This window comes from Pristiophorus japonicus, unplaced genomic scaffold (genome assembly GCF_044704955.1).
Source record: "Pristiophorus japonicus isolate sPriJap1 unplaced genomic scaffold, sPriJap1.hap1 HAP1_SCAFFOLD_262, whole genome shotgun sequence".
In the NCBI taxonomy this organism is placed as follows: domain Eukaryota; kingdom Metazoa; phylum Chordata; class Chondrichthyes; family Pristiophoridae; genus Pristiophorus; species Pristiophorus japonicus.
The window spans coordinates 317018-330773 of record NW_027252362.1 but is presented as its reverse complement, the minus strand read 5'-3'; the positions used below and the strand labels follow the sequence as shown (position 1 = coordinate 330773).

Sequence of the window (13756 nt, the reverse complement as noted above, 5' to 3'; positions counted from 1 at the left end):
TGAACTGTAGAATATCGGGATCATACGGGAAAACACCTCCCTCCATTACTATGTGACCGCAGCCCTGCTGTCCGCAGAGACAACGCACACTATGGGATCTCCCTGACGGGATGCATGCAGACGGGTGACATTACGGTGTGCCCTCACCCGGTGGGACAGGGAGAACTAGTCGAATGTGGATTTAATCCAACCGATGGGTGTGTATTGGAAATAGTACCTGCCCCCACACATTTTGCCAGAACAGGTTACAGGGGCAAAGGGAAATACTGTGTCTCTACCACGGCACAATCATATCGGTACAATGGCTTACAATGCCAGATCTCGCAACCAAACTTTTGCTTCACAGCCCTACGACCTCACAATAGGACAAGCCCGCATTATCCAGGTTAGACACCGAGGACCAAAATCATTAACGCCATCGATCAGCTCCACGATCACCTGCAGGATTATGACGAGCCAGAGCAGGCCCCTATCCCACATTTAGTTGCAGTATTATGTGAACTAAGACTCAGAGTAGGCCAGTGTGTCAGACTCTACCACCAACTACAGACAAAGATTGAAATACTGGAGAAGGATACTGACCAAGAGTTACAAAACCAGAGTTGGTGGAGGAGGGTCTGGGACTGGGGCATGAACGTAAACATCCACACCTGGATTGGAATAATATCACACATACTGGTAGGGATACAGCTGGTCTTAGCACTAACATGGAGAATCATGGCCTGTCGATCCTGCAGGCATTATGCACGACAAAGGAGTATCAGAACAAGGGCTCAAGTAAATAAAGTGACTTGTCCAGCAGAGGGACAGGGGAATCTGAACTATATCAATTTGATCTAAGCAACTGGGACTTCTGAACCACGTGACTGGCCAGCACGTTGTGACAAGAAGTACCGGGTGGTACATAAAAATATAAGTCGAGTCACAAATAATGTTGTCGGTTAAAGGAGACTAGGATCAGTCCATTACCGAAAGGGGGGATTGTTGTAGGGCAAAGGCAAAGGCACCTGCTGAATATATGTATGCATATATGTATGTGTAAAATGGTAACCAGATATAAAATGGCTGCCAGGGATTCTGCAAAGCACTAGGGGAATTCAGCTAACAGTTAGCTTGACTACATTTTTGGGTAGCTGATGACACTGCAGTTCCATGTACAGGAACATTGGAAAGAGTGAGCTCAGCAGAACGTCCTTAATCAACAAACCACAGACAAGATGTCCCAGCAGAATACTGAACAAAGAAATTCCTGTGACTGTATAAGGATAAGGAGGTTAGGTGCAGACAGAACCCAAGGACAGTAGAGATAAGGGGATCTGGAGAATCTCACGAGGCCATGAATAAGCCCCAGCTGGAACATGAGGTGATCACACAGTCCCCTGGTGCCTGGTGGCCAATTCCATTGGCCCAGTGGAATCGATTTGTAATTTATACTCCTTATGATTGGATTGTGTCCAGCTGACATGGGCTAAGTAATTGTAATGAACTGTTGTAAAACATATAAATATCGATGAATTTCTTTGTTCGGTGGAGTGGAATGCCTGGAGTTGGACCAGAGGCTCTCTCCCGGCCTGTGTAATAAAGGCCATTTTGGGATTGGAACCGACCCCGAATGTCGAGTGATTCTTCCAGAAAAAGATTTGTGCTAACCTAACCCGTGCTGTACCAGCCCTGGGAGAGATTGATGGGAAAGTGTAGAGGGAGCTTTACTCTGTATCTAACCCGTGCTGTACCAGCCCTGGGAGAGATTGATGGGACACTGTAGAAGGAGCTATACTCTGTATATAACCCCGTGCTGTAACTGCCCTGGGAGAGATTGATGGGACAGTGTAGAGGGAGCTTTACTCTGTATCTAACCCGTGCTGTACCAGCCCTGGGAGAGATTGATGGGACAGTGTAGAGGGAGATTTACTCTGTATCTAACCCCGTGCTGTACCAGCCCTGGGAGAGATTGATGGGACAGTGTAGAGGGAGTTTTACTCTGTATCTATCTAGTGCTGTACCAGCCCTGGGAGAGATTGATGGGACAGTGTAGAGGGAGCTTTACTCTGTAGCTAACCCCGTGCTGTAACTGCCCTGGGAGAGATTGATGGGACAGTCTAGAGGGAGCTTTACTCTGTATCTAATCCCGTGCTGTACCTGCCCTGGGAGAGATTAATGGACAGTGTAGAGGGAACTTTACTCTGTATCTAACCCCGTGCTGGATCTGTCCTGGGAGAGATTGATGGGACAGTGTAGAGGGAGCTTTACTCTGTATCTAACCCCATGCTGGATCTGTCCTGGGAGGATTTGATGGAACAGGTTAGAGGAAGCCTTACTGTATATCTTAGATGAGCTGTACCAGCTCTGTGAGTCTTTGATGAGACAATGTAGAGGGGGCTTTAATCTGTATCTAATCCGTACTGTACCTGCCCTGACGGGTTTGATGGGACAGTATAGTGGGGGCTTTGCTCTGTATCTATCCTGTGCTGTGCCTGCCCTGGGAGGGTTTGATGGGACAGTGTAGAGGGAGATTTAAACACGTGCTGCACTGTAATGTATATATGCCCGGGTTTACTTGCCACCAGGGGGACCGACCGTCGAAGGTCATTGGGCCACAGGCACACACATGCAACTCTTGTATATAAAGAAAGCCTCCATGTTTAATCCTTTGTTCGAGAGCGAGAAAAGTACGGTCAGGATGCACCTGATTGAGTTCACGCTAGTAAGCCGACTGAGTTATTGCATATGCAACATGCACCTGCCCTGGAAGAGTTTGATGGGACTGTGTCGTGGGAGATTTATGTTGTAACTAATTTGTGCTGTACATGCCCTGAGAGTTTGATGGGACAATGTAGAGGGAGCTTTCCTCTGTATCTAACCCCGTGGTGCATCTGCCCTAGGAGCGTTTGATGGGACAGTTTAGAAGAATCTTTACTCTGTATTTAACGCATGCTGTACCTGCCCTGGGTGAGCTTGATGGGAAAGTGGAGAGGGAGTTTTACTCTGTATCTAACACGGGCTGTATCTGTCCTGAGAGGGTTTGATGGGACAGTGGAGAGGGAGTTTTACTCTGTATCTAACATGGGCTGTATCTGTCCTGAGAGGGTTTGATGGGATAGTGTAGAGGGAGCATTACTCTGTATCTAACACGTGCTGTAGCTGTCCTGTGAGAGTTTGATGGGACAATGTAGAGGAAGCTTTACGCTGTGTCTAACGCGTACTGTACCTGCCCTGGGAGGCTTTGATGTGACTGTGTAGTGGTAGCTTTACTCTTTATTTAACATTATTGTCCTTTTTAATCCACTTGTTTCACACCGAAACAAATCGTAACCATGATGTGAATTTAACGCCACGTGATTCTTTGAAATCATCTTTAAATGATTGGGTAAAACCACTTCTTATGCCACCGAAAAACAGCTTTGATTCCAGGTCTCGGAGATAAATTTTGTAACACCATTTTTAAATTCAAAACCTGATAAAATTGACAACATGCAGCCAACGTGCAAAAGTAAGAATTCTTTTAATCACCGTTAATTAGCCGATAACCTTCTTCAGAATGAAATAAATAATAATATAATTACTGAGGAACAGTGGTATCTTCAATCATTCATTTTCTCTTTACATGTGATGAAGTTTTATCCCTATCTCATTTACACGCTGTATGAGAATGGTTTAAAATTGTAAGTGTTTATGACTCAGTTGTAAAACCATTGATTGTGTGTGTGCCGATTCTTGATAGGAGGAGCACTTGAGACCGTAGTTCCAGTTCTTTCTATGTATCAATAGAATCAATTTCCACCAGTTTCTTTAAACCCAATAACATAATTTATTTCGAGTGGGCTGGAAGGAGGAACATGATCCATGTAAAAAATTGTTATCGTTTTACTTGAACTGAATGCTCATAAAATATTGGAGTGGGAACTAATTGGATAACAGCACTGCTGGCAACATTTGCGGAACAGATTCGTGCAGCCAAAACGCACAATGACAACCTGGGACTGTGCGGCACCGAATACTCGTGGAAAAACAGTTAAACACTTCGTCCCTGGGTGGGCTCGAACCACCATCCTTTCGGTTGACAGCCGAACACGTTAACCCATTGCGCCACAGAGACTGATGGAAGTACAAGGTTCAAGGCACCCCAAACCAGGGTGTCAGACAGTTGAAGCTTCAGATTGCTCTGACCGGAATGGAACTTGTCCACTGTCAGTGGTACTTTTCACAAATAAATGGAGGGACATTCATTGTGGATGCGTGGAAACAGTCTGGTCCCGCACACTGCAGACACTTCCATGTCACCGCCAACCAGCTCTCCCGCAACCGGTGTGATCTACCTTCCAGCCTTCCGGTGCCTTGTCTGTGACAAAGTATTCTGATTGTCCCGAAGCCGGTGTTAGGTTTGAATTCCTTTTCAGCTCCTGACTGTGGATATTCCTGTGATTAAACAGGAACTAAATGCTAACAGGGACAGTTGGATTCACCGTTTCTTTGCTTGGTGAAATTTCAAAGATTGAAAGCGACACACATCAACCCCAAACCTCCCGTGAGATGGAAGCCCAGTTGCTGTTTCAAGCTTGAATGCGGGAACAAGCAGAACTTATTCAAAGAAAGTCCAATTCCCTGAGACGCCTGATTATTTGCACCAAACTCCTTTGCAAAGATTTGAGGTTCATGTTTGGTGATCTGGGCACATCTTTTGCCAAACTACATCACTTCAAACATAACTCAACGGCCTTAAAGCGCTTTGGGGTGACATGAGTTCCTGAAAGGCGTACCAGAAATGGAAGTCCTTCTTTGCAAAAGTTCGATGCAATTTCAAAATTTGCGAGCAATATCAGGGCTCCTCTGGGACCCCTCGTAAATTTCAATGAACAACTCCAAAGGGAGAATCACAGCCCGAGACCAACGAGCCAACTGTTTGACAAACGTGAAGATAAGGTGTAACCATGATCAAAGCATTTTTGTGTGTGTCGCTATTCAGAACATAAGAACTTAAGAACTAGGAGCAGGAGTAGGCCATATGGCCCCTCGAGCATGCTCCGCCATTTAATATGATCATGGCTGATCCGATCATGGACTCAAGTCCACATCCCTGCACGTTCCCCATAAGCCTTATTCGCTTATCAGTTAAGAAGCTATCTCTGTCTTAAATTTATTTAATGTCATGGCTTTCTCAGCTCTCTGAGGCAGTGAGTTCGGCAGATTTACAACCCTCTGAGAGAAGAAATTCCTCCTCATCACAGATTTAAATGGGCGGCCCTTTATTCTGAGATTATGCCCCCTAGTTCTAGTCTCCCCTATCAGTGGAACCATCCTCTCTGCATCCACCTTATCAAGCTCCCTCATTACCTTATACGTTTCGATAAGATCACCTCTCATTCTTCTGAATTCCAATGAGTAGAGGCCCAACCTACTCAACATTTTCTCATAAGTCAACCACTCATCTCCGGAGTCAACCCAGTGAACCTTCTCTGAACTGCCTCCAAAGCAAGTATATCCTTTCGTAAATATTGTAAGTGTTTGTTATCCACGCTCAATTGCCAGACGGACGGTTTGAATCGCCCCCACCTTACGAAAGTTCTCGATCTGGGAATTATTATTCAGAGTGTAAATTAAATGAGTCACGGAAAGGGATGCTTCGGTGATAAATCATAGTATATTTATTTGGTGTAACATACACTGGCTCAAACATGCACTGCTAAACGAAATGTCTCTGTGGAGAATAAAATCCCGGTTACAAACAACATACATACAGTACAGAAATGAACCTAGTAACACGCAGTAATTTCCTGGTGGATTCTAACCCCACCCCTACCAATGAATTACCCTCCCCAGAATAGCCCTGAAAAGCTTCACTTCTGAGAAAACCCTGAGCCCTTACCCAGCTGGCCTGGAATATCTGGTTACAGGCTTGGGACACTCGCGACCATGTTCACCACCACACGCAGCCCGTTTCCTTGCTCAGCTCAGCTGTGGGAAGTCACTGCCTGGTCTTCAGTCTCGGTGGCTTCTTCTGCAGTACTGCGGCCCCTTCCTCTGGTACATCGATCGGTGGAGCGAGAGCAAGAGGGAGAGGGGGCTCTCTCTAGACACAAGTTGCAAGCTGCAAGCTCCAAGCTTCACACCAAGCTCCAAGCTAAAAATAAAGTGGAAAGGACCCTGTCTTTCTGGGAGTCTTGCTACCCCTATCTTTCCCGCCAATCTTTAAAACCCCTTTGTTTCTAAGCACGGGTATTTAGTCAGTGATGGGCCATCCCACCCATGCATTGGGCTGATGGCCCTTAGTCTGGGCATCTCTCTGAGCCTTTGTGTTGGGAAAGACCCAACTCCTCCTTGGCTGGCCAGGCTGGTGGGTTCATTGTTCTGTGTCTCCTTCTGAGATGGAGGTGAGAAGTGCTTTTACAAATTAGAGTGGCTTTGTCAGTGGCCCCCACATCCTGGCCGACAGCTCTTTTGTCAATGGATGACTGACAGGTCTTTTGTCCCAGCTCACTGCCATGCGGTCTCTGGAGTTTTAACAAAACCAGCTTTTTCACATATCTGCGCAGGGTGTCCCCAGCACAGGGAAAATAGCCTCAGAAAAATAAAATCCACAAAATATTCTCGACTGAGTCCATTCTTTAAACAGAAACTTTGCGATCTCTTCATTCTGCTCTGCTAATTATCGATCTTGCCACGTAAAAAGTGCCTTGGCATTGCAATGCATTAATGTAAAATTAATGAAAAGAAAATGCAACGTCTTGTCAAGTGCAAAACATGCAGTGCCTGCATTTCAAAAAGCATTGCTTTTAATCATCCTGCGGAATGCATATTGCACAGATAATCTCAGCACACATTGTGAAGACAAAGGCAGCATTAGACAACAAAGTGATTTGTCCTCCGCTGATTTGTAGCAGATAACTGACGGTTGAGCACACAATTTGACAACTAGACTTGTAGATCAAGCATCAATGAAAAAGGCAACAAAACTGCCCACCAGCACCGGGTGTCTTTCACTTGTTTGTCCCAAATTTTCAGCAGCTGGGACAACAAGAATTTCGGTTTTACTGAGATTTGAACTCAGATCACTAGATTTAAATCAAGAGGGCTCACCATTACACCATGGAACCAACTGTGCCAAAACTTTTGAAACATACTTCGTCACAGACAAGGTACTGGAAGGCTGGAAAGTAGATCACACCGGTTGTGGGAGAGCTGGTTGGTGGTGACATGGAAGTGTTTGCAGTGTGCGGGACCAGACTGCTTCCACACATCCACAATGAATGTCCCACCCTTTACTTGGGAAAAGTACAACTGAGAGTGGATAAGTTCCATCCCGGTCGGAGTAATCTTAAGCTTTAACTGACTGACACCCTGGTTTTGCATGTCTTGCAGTGTGTATCTGTGGTGCAATGGTTTAGCGCATTCGGCTGGTAACTGAAAGGTGGGTAATCCAAACCCATCTCCGGGCGAAGCCTTTTAATGTTTTTCCCCGAGGATTCGGTGCCGCACAGTTCCGGGTTGTCATTGTGCATTTTGGCTGCACGAATATATTCCGCAAACATTGCCAGCTTTGCTGTTATCCAGTGAGTTCCCACTCCAATACTTTTATGAGCATTCAGCACAAGTAAAATGATAACAATTTTTTTACATGGATCATGTTCCTCCATCCAGTCCAATCAAAATAAATTATGTTATTGAGTTTAAAGGAACTGGTGAAAATTGATTCTATTGATACATATATCGAACTGGAACTTCGGTCTCAAGTGCTCCTCCTATCAAGAATAGACACACACACAATCAATGGTTTTACAACTGAGTCATAAACACTTACAATTTCTCATACAGCATGTAAATGAGATAGGGATAAAAATTCATCACATGTAAAGAGAAAATGAATGATTAAAGATACTACTGTTCCTCAGTAACTATATTATTATTTATTTCATCCTGAAAAAGGTTACCGGTTATTTAACGGTGATTAAATTAATTCTTATTTTTTGAATTGAAAAAAGATGTTACAAAAGTTACTGCCCTGACCTGGAATCGAAGCTGTTTTTCGGTGGTATAAGGAGTGGTTTGACCCAATCATTTAAAGGTGATTTCAAAGAATCACGTGGCGTTAAATTCAGATCACGGTTACAATGTGTTTCAATGTGAAACAAGTGGATTGAAAAGGACAATAATGACACCAAGCATTACGATGCAGCGATGCAGCAATGCAGCGTCCCCTGGTGGTCCAGTGATTCGGATTCGGCGCTCTCACCACCGCGGCCCTGGGTCGATTTCCGGCCAGGGAAATTGCACTTCCATCAAAATTTAAACCTTATAAGAAAGAGTTGCATGCATCTAATGTGGTAAAAAAGATTCATTGATTTAAACATCATTAATTAATCCATTGTAGCACTTCAATCATTTATTTTGCCCTGAGTACGTGAGGAACTTTTATCCCGACCTCATTGTATTTTAGGAGCATGGTCCAGCCCCGGTATCTCCACCTGTGAAAGTAGGAAACTGCTGGAAATACACAACAGGACGTGTAGCCTTTGACAAACAATTAAACCCAGGTTACAGTCTCTCTTCCTTTCCCTGCCCTTTGCGGGACACTTGTTCCCCTTTAATTTTACAGACTGACTGAGTTCACTAACCGTGGGGAGAGAGTAGGTGTCTCCGCGGCCCCACTGTGCTAACATGGAAGATAACACGATGGGGATGTGGGGATGTGGGGTGGTGGGTGGGGATCAGTGACATGTTTGTGTAAAGGGCAGCGGAGGAGAAGGATTGACAGCTGTCAGTGAGGGATAGAAGTTGTTTAAGGTGAGCCAACACATTCCCGATCAGCACAGAAGGCATTCACTGGTCAGCTGCCCTCTGCTGTACATCTGGTCAGAGCGGTTTCCGCAGTGGAGCCGTTATCACATTTGCTTTCCACGCAAAATGATCCCGTGCAGGAAGATTATGTTTAAACTTGCTGTGGATGAACAGCCATGGGCGAGTTTATTCTCCTGTCAAAAGGGCGACAGTGGCTTCTCCCTTATTCTTTAATTGCTCTTTATTTCACTTCACTAAATAGATATATTTGAGTGAGAGAAATTGTTCCAGAGTGTCGCACACTTCATCTTTTCTTCCCCATTAAACAAGTAAATTGAGGCCGGGGAATAAATACAGAAAACAAGGCAGAGGGATATAGACAAGAGGAAGAGAGAAGGGGAAATACTGTCCCCACCCAGAACTAATGCAGAAACCCCTCTGCTGCGCTCGGGGTGGCCACCCGCAGCCTGGATACACTAACGTCCCAACAGCTCATTGACTGTCGGAGTGGGACTGTGCGGCGCTTCAGAAGACAGGACGAAAAAGCAAAGTCACTGATTCAGTCCCATGTGCTTCTCTGACTGACACCGGGGAAACGGTGAGACAGATTTTGGAGCATAGGTCTGGTTATTGTGAAACAGCAAAGAAAATATTACGTCTGGAATTAAATTATTTAATGCGTATCCTGCTCGTTTAGTGGTTAGGCATTCACAGAGGGACTCCGAGTTCGGAAAGTAACTTTTTAATTCAAACTTTTTTCAAATAATTACATGCAATTAATTAAACTCTGTGGGAGGCGGGGTGATTAAAACATCACCGATCGGAAAGGAATTGTCCGCGGGAAGCCTCCAACCGGAATTTTTGGGCTAATATTCCCACCCGAATTGTTTTGCAGACTTACAGTCAATACTTCAATCACTGAACTGCAATAATTTCAGGAGCTTTCATCATAGATGATATTTTGCACCCTATCTGACTTAACACACTCTGAATTTTTGAAATTGGTTTAAAATGTTCATTGCTCAGAAGACAAGGAACCTGGGGTACTTTTTTCAATTTATTTCACAGCAATTATATTCTAAAATAATGTTTTTGCGCCGGCTCGAACCTGGGACCTTTCGTGTCTGAGACAAAACTCAATGACCGCTACAGTACAGAAACCACTGCTAAACTTAGTGCCCAGAGAGAAGTGTTAAGCCAGAAGGTGTAATTCTGATTCCCTTTCTGTGAAAAAATATTTTCACAAACATTTCTCTGACCGAAGCTGCACAAGTAAAAAATGTTCTTTTCAATGTCGTCAAACTCCCAAATTAACACACCCCCCCGAATCTTCTGGATCAGAAAGCTCCAGTTGTGCCGACTCAATCCATAAATCTGACTTTACTCACCTTGTATTTTAGGAGATTGGTTTAAAATGTTCATTGCTCATAAGACACGGAACCTGGGGCTACTTTTGATCAATGTATTTCACAGCAAATATATTCTAAAATAAAGCACGCGCCCAGGCTCAAACCAGGGACATTTCATGTGGGAGGTGAACATAATAACGGCTACACTACGTAAACCTTTCCTTAACCCAGCCCCCGGTTCGTCATTTGTACCACAATTAAACCCAATGAGATCGGGATAAAAGGTCCTCACATGCTCATGGCAAAATAAATTGTAAAAGATTTACAAAATTATTTATGTATTAATTAATGATGTTCAAGTCAATGATTCTTATTTTTTATACATGATTTGCATATCGATCTGTAAAATAAATGATCACTTTTTTTTTTATAAGGTTTTGAACTAAAAGTACAACTGCCGAGGGTGGGAATTGAACCCAGGACACAACGTTGAGAGCATGGACTCCTGACCACTCGACAACCAGGGACTGATATAACATTTTATTGCTGCATCTTTATAGTTAATGACATTATTGTCATTTTCAGTTCACTTGATTCACACCGAAACAGATTGTAACTGTTGTGTATGCATGCCTGTTTACTGTGACACTGCTATGCAACACTGAATGTACTCTTATACTGTACACACCTGACCAACACCAGAGGATGCTGCTGCTTGAGACCGAAAGGTGACCTGCAACCCAGTATATAAAGGAGCTCACAGCTTGGTGTCCTCACTCGAGGAGCTTCAAATAAAGGACTACACGTCTACACAGTTTAAGTATCATACCCTGCTTGGTGGAGTCATTATTAAAGGTGCCGACAGCAAACGTGATCTGAAATTCACGCCACTTGAGATCACATTCAAATGATTCACTGAATCCACCCCTTGTACCACCGCAACACAGGTTCGATTCTTGGTCAGGGAGATAATATTTACAACACAGTTTTCAAACTAATAGCCCTATATAAATGTCAACATGCAGCAAATGTGAAAAAATGAATTCATTTAATCATGTTCAATTAACCGATAACTTTCTTTTGCAGAATTAAAGAAATGATAATATGGTTACTGAGGGATAGTGGTACATAAGAACATAAGAACAGAAGAATTAGGAACAGGAGCAGGCCATCTAGCCCCTCGAGCCTGCTCCGCCATTCAACAAGATCATGGCTGATTTGGTCGTGGACTCAGCTCCACTTATCCGCCCGCTCCTCATAACCCTTAATTCCCTTATTGGTTAAAAATCTATCTATCTGTGACTTCAATACATTCAATGCGCTAGCCTCAACTGCTTCCTTGGGCAGAGAATTCCACAGATTCACAACCCTCTGGGAGAACGAATTCTTTCTCAACTCGGTTTTAAATTGGCTCCCCCGTATTTTGAGTCTGTGCCCCCTAGTTCTAGTCTCCCCGACCAGTGGAAACAATCTCTCTGCATCTATCTTGTTATCCCTTTCAATATTTTAAATGTTTCGACAAGATCCTTCTGAACTCCAACGAGTAAAGACCCAGTCTACTCAATCTATCATCATAAGGTAACCCCCTCATCTCTGGAATCAGCCGAGTGAATCGTCTCGGTATCCCCTCCAAAGCTAGTATATCCTTCCTTAAGTAAGGTGACCAAAACTGCATGCAGTACTCCAGGTGCGGCCTCACCAATACCCGATACAGTTGCAGCAGGACCTCCCTGCTTTTGTACTCCATGCCTCTTGCAATGAAGGCCAACATTCCATTCGCCTTCCTGATTACCTGTTGCACCTGCAAACTAACTTTTTGGGATTCATGCACAAGGACCGCCAGGTCCCTCTTCACCGCAACATGTTGCAATTTCTCCCCATTCAAATAATATTCCCTTTTACTGTTTTTTTTCCCAAGGTGGATGACCTCACACTTTCCGACATTGTATTCCATCTGCCAAATCTTAGCCCATTCATTTCACCTATCTAAATCTCTTTGCAGCCTCTCTGTGTCCTCTACACAACCTGCTTTCCCACTAATCTTTGTGTCATCTGCAAATTTTGTTGCACTGCACTCTGTCTCCTCTTCCAGGTCATCTATGTATATTGTAAACAGTTGTGGTCCCAGCACCGATCCCTGTGGCACACCACTAACCACCGATTTCCAACCTGAAAAGGCCCCATTTATCCCATCTCTCTGCTTTCTGTTAGCCAGCCAATTCTCTATCTATGCTAATATATTTCCACTGACTCCGCGTACCTTTATCTTATGCAGTAACCTTTTGTGTGGTACCTTATCGAATGCCTTTTGAAAATCTAAATACACCACATTCATCGGTACACCTCTATCCAACATGCTCGTTATATCCTCAAAGAATTCCAGTAAATTAGTTAAACATGATTTCCCCTTCATGAATCCATGCTGCGTCTGCTTGATTGCACTATTCCTATCTTGATGTCCCGCTATTTCTTCCTTCATGATAGTTTCAAGCATTTTCCCTACTACAGATGTAAAACTAACCAGCCTATAGTTACCTGCCTTTTGTTTGCCGCCTGTTTTAAACAGAGGCGTTACATTAGCTGCTTTCCAATCCGCTGGTACCTCCCCAGAGGCCAGAGAATTTTGGTAGATTATAACGAATGCATCTGCTATAACATCCGCCATCTCTTTTACTACCCTGGCATTTCATCAGGACCAGGGGACTTGTCTACCTTGAGTCCCATTAGCCTGTCCAGCACTACCCCCCTCGTGATAGTGATTGTTTCAAGGTCCTTTCTTCCCACATTCCTGTGACCAGCAATTTCTGGCATGGTTTCTGTGTCTTCCATTGTGAAGACCGAAGCAAAATAATTGTTTAAGGTCTCAGCCATTTCCACATTTCCCATTATTAAATTCCCCTTCTCATCTTCTAAGGGACCAACATTTACTTTAGTCACTCTTTTCCGTTTTATATATCAGTAAAAGCTTTAACTATTGCTTTTTATGCTTTGCACAAGTTTACCTTCGTAATCTATCATTCCTTTCTTTATTGCTTGCTTTGTCATTCTTTGCTGTCGTTTAAAATGTTCCCATTCTTCTATTTTCCCACTAACCTTGGCCACCTTATACGCATTGGTTTTTAATTTGATACTCTCCTTTATTTCCTTGGTTATCCACGGCTGGTTATCCCTTCTCTTAACGCCCTTCTTTTTCACTTGAATATATTTTTGTTGAGCACTGTGAAAGAGCTCCTTAAAAGTCCTCCACTGTTCCTCAATTGTGCCACCGTTTAGTCTGTGTTTCCAGTCTACTTCAGCCAACTCTGCCCTCATCCCACTGTAGTCCCCTTTGTTTAACCATAGTATGCTCGTTTGAGACACTACTTCCTCACCCTCAATCTGTATTACAAATTCAAGCATATTGTGATCACTCATTCCGAGAGGATCTTTTACGAGCTTCAATCATTCATTTTCTCTTTCCATGTGATGAACTTTTATCCCTATCTCGTTTACACAATGTATTTTAGGAGAATGGTTTAAAATTTTAAGTGCTTATTGTCATGTATTCAACCAACATTGCAACTCATATATAATCTGACCTCAGTTGCACACTGTGAGAAAAATGACCACTAGGAGGTCAACTTGTGGGAGATACT

At 43.7% G+C, this 13756-nt stretch overlaps 1 non-coding gene across 1 annotated transcript; it reads right to left on the bottom strand.

Moving 5' to 3' along the window:
- Positions 1-4022: 4022 nt before the first annotated feature.
- Positions 4023-4096, bottom strand: trnad-guc (transfer RNA aspartic acid (anticodon GUC)). The gene has a single exon. It is a non-coding gene; the product is annotated as a tRNA-Asp (tRNA).
- Positions 4097-13756: the final 9660 nt, after the last annotated feature.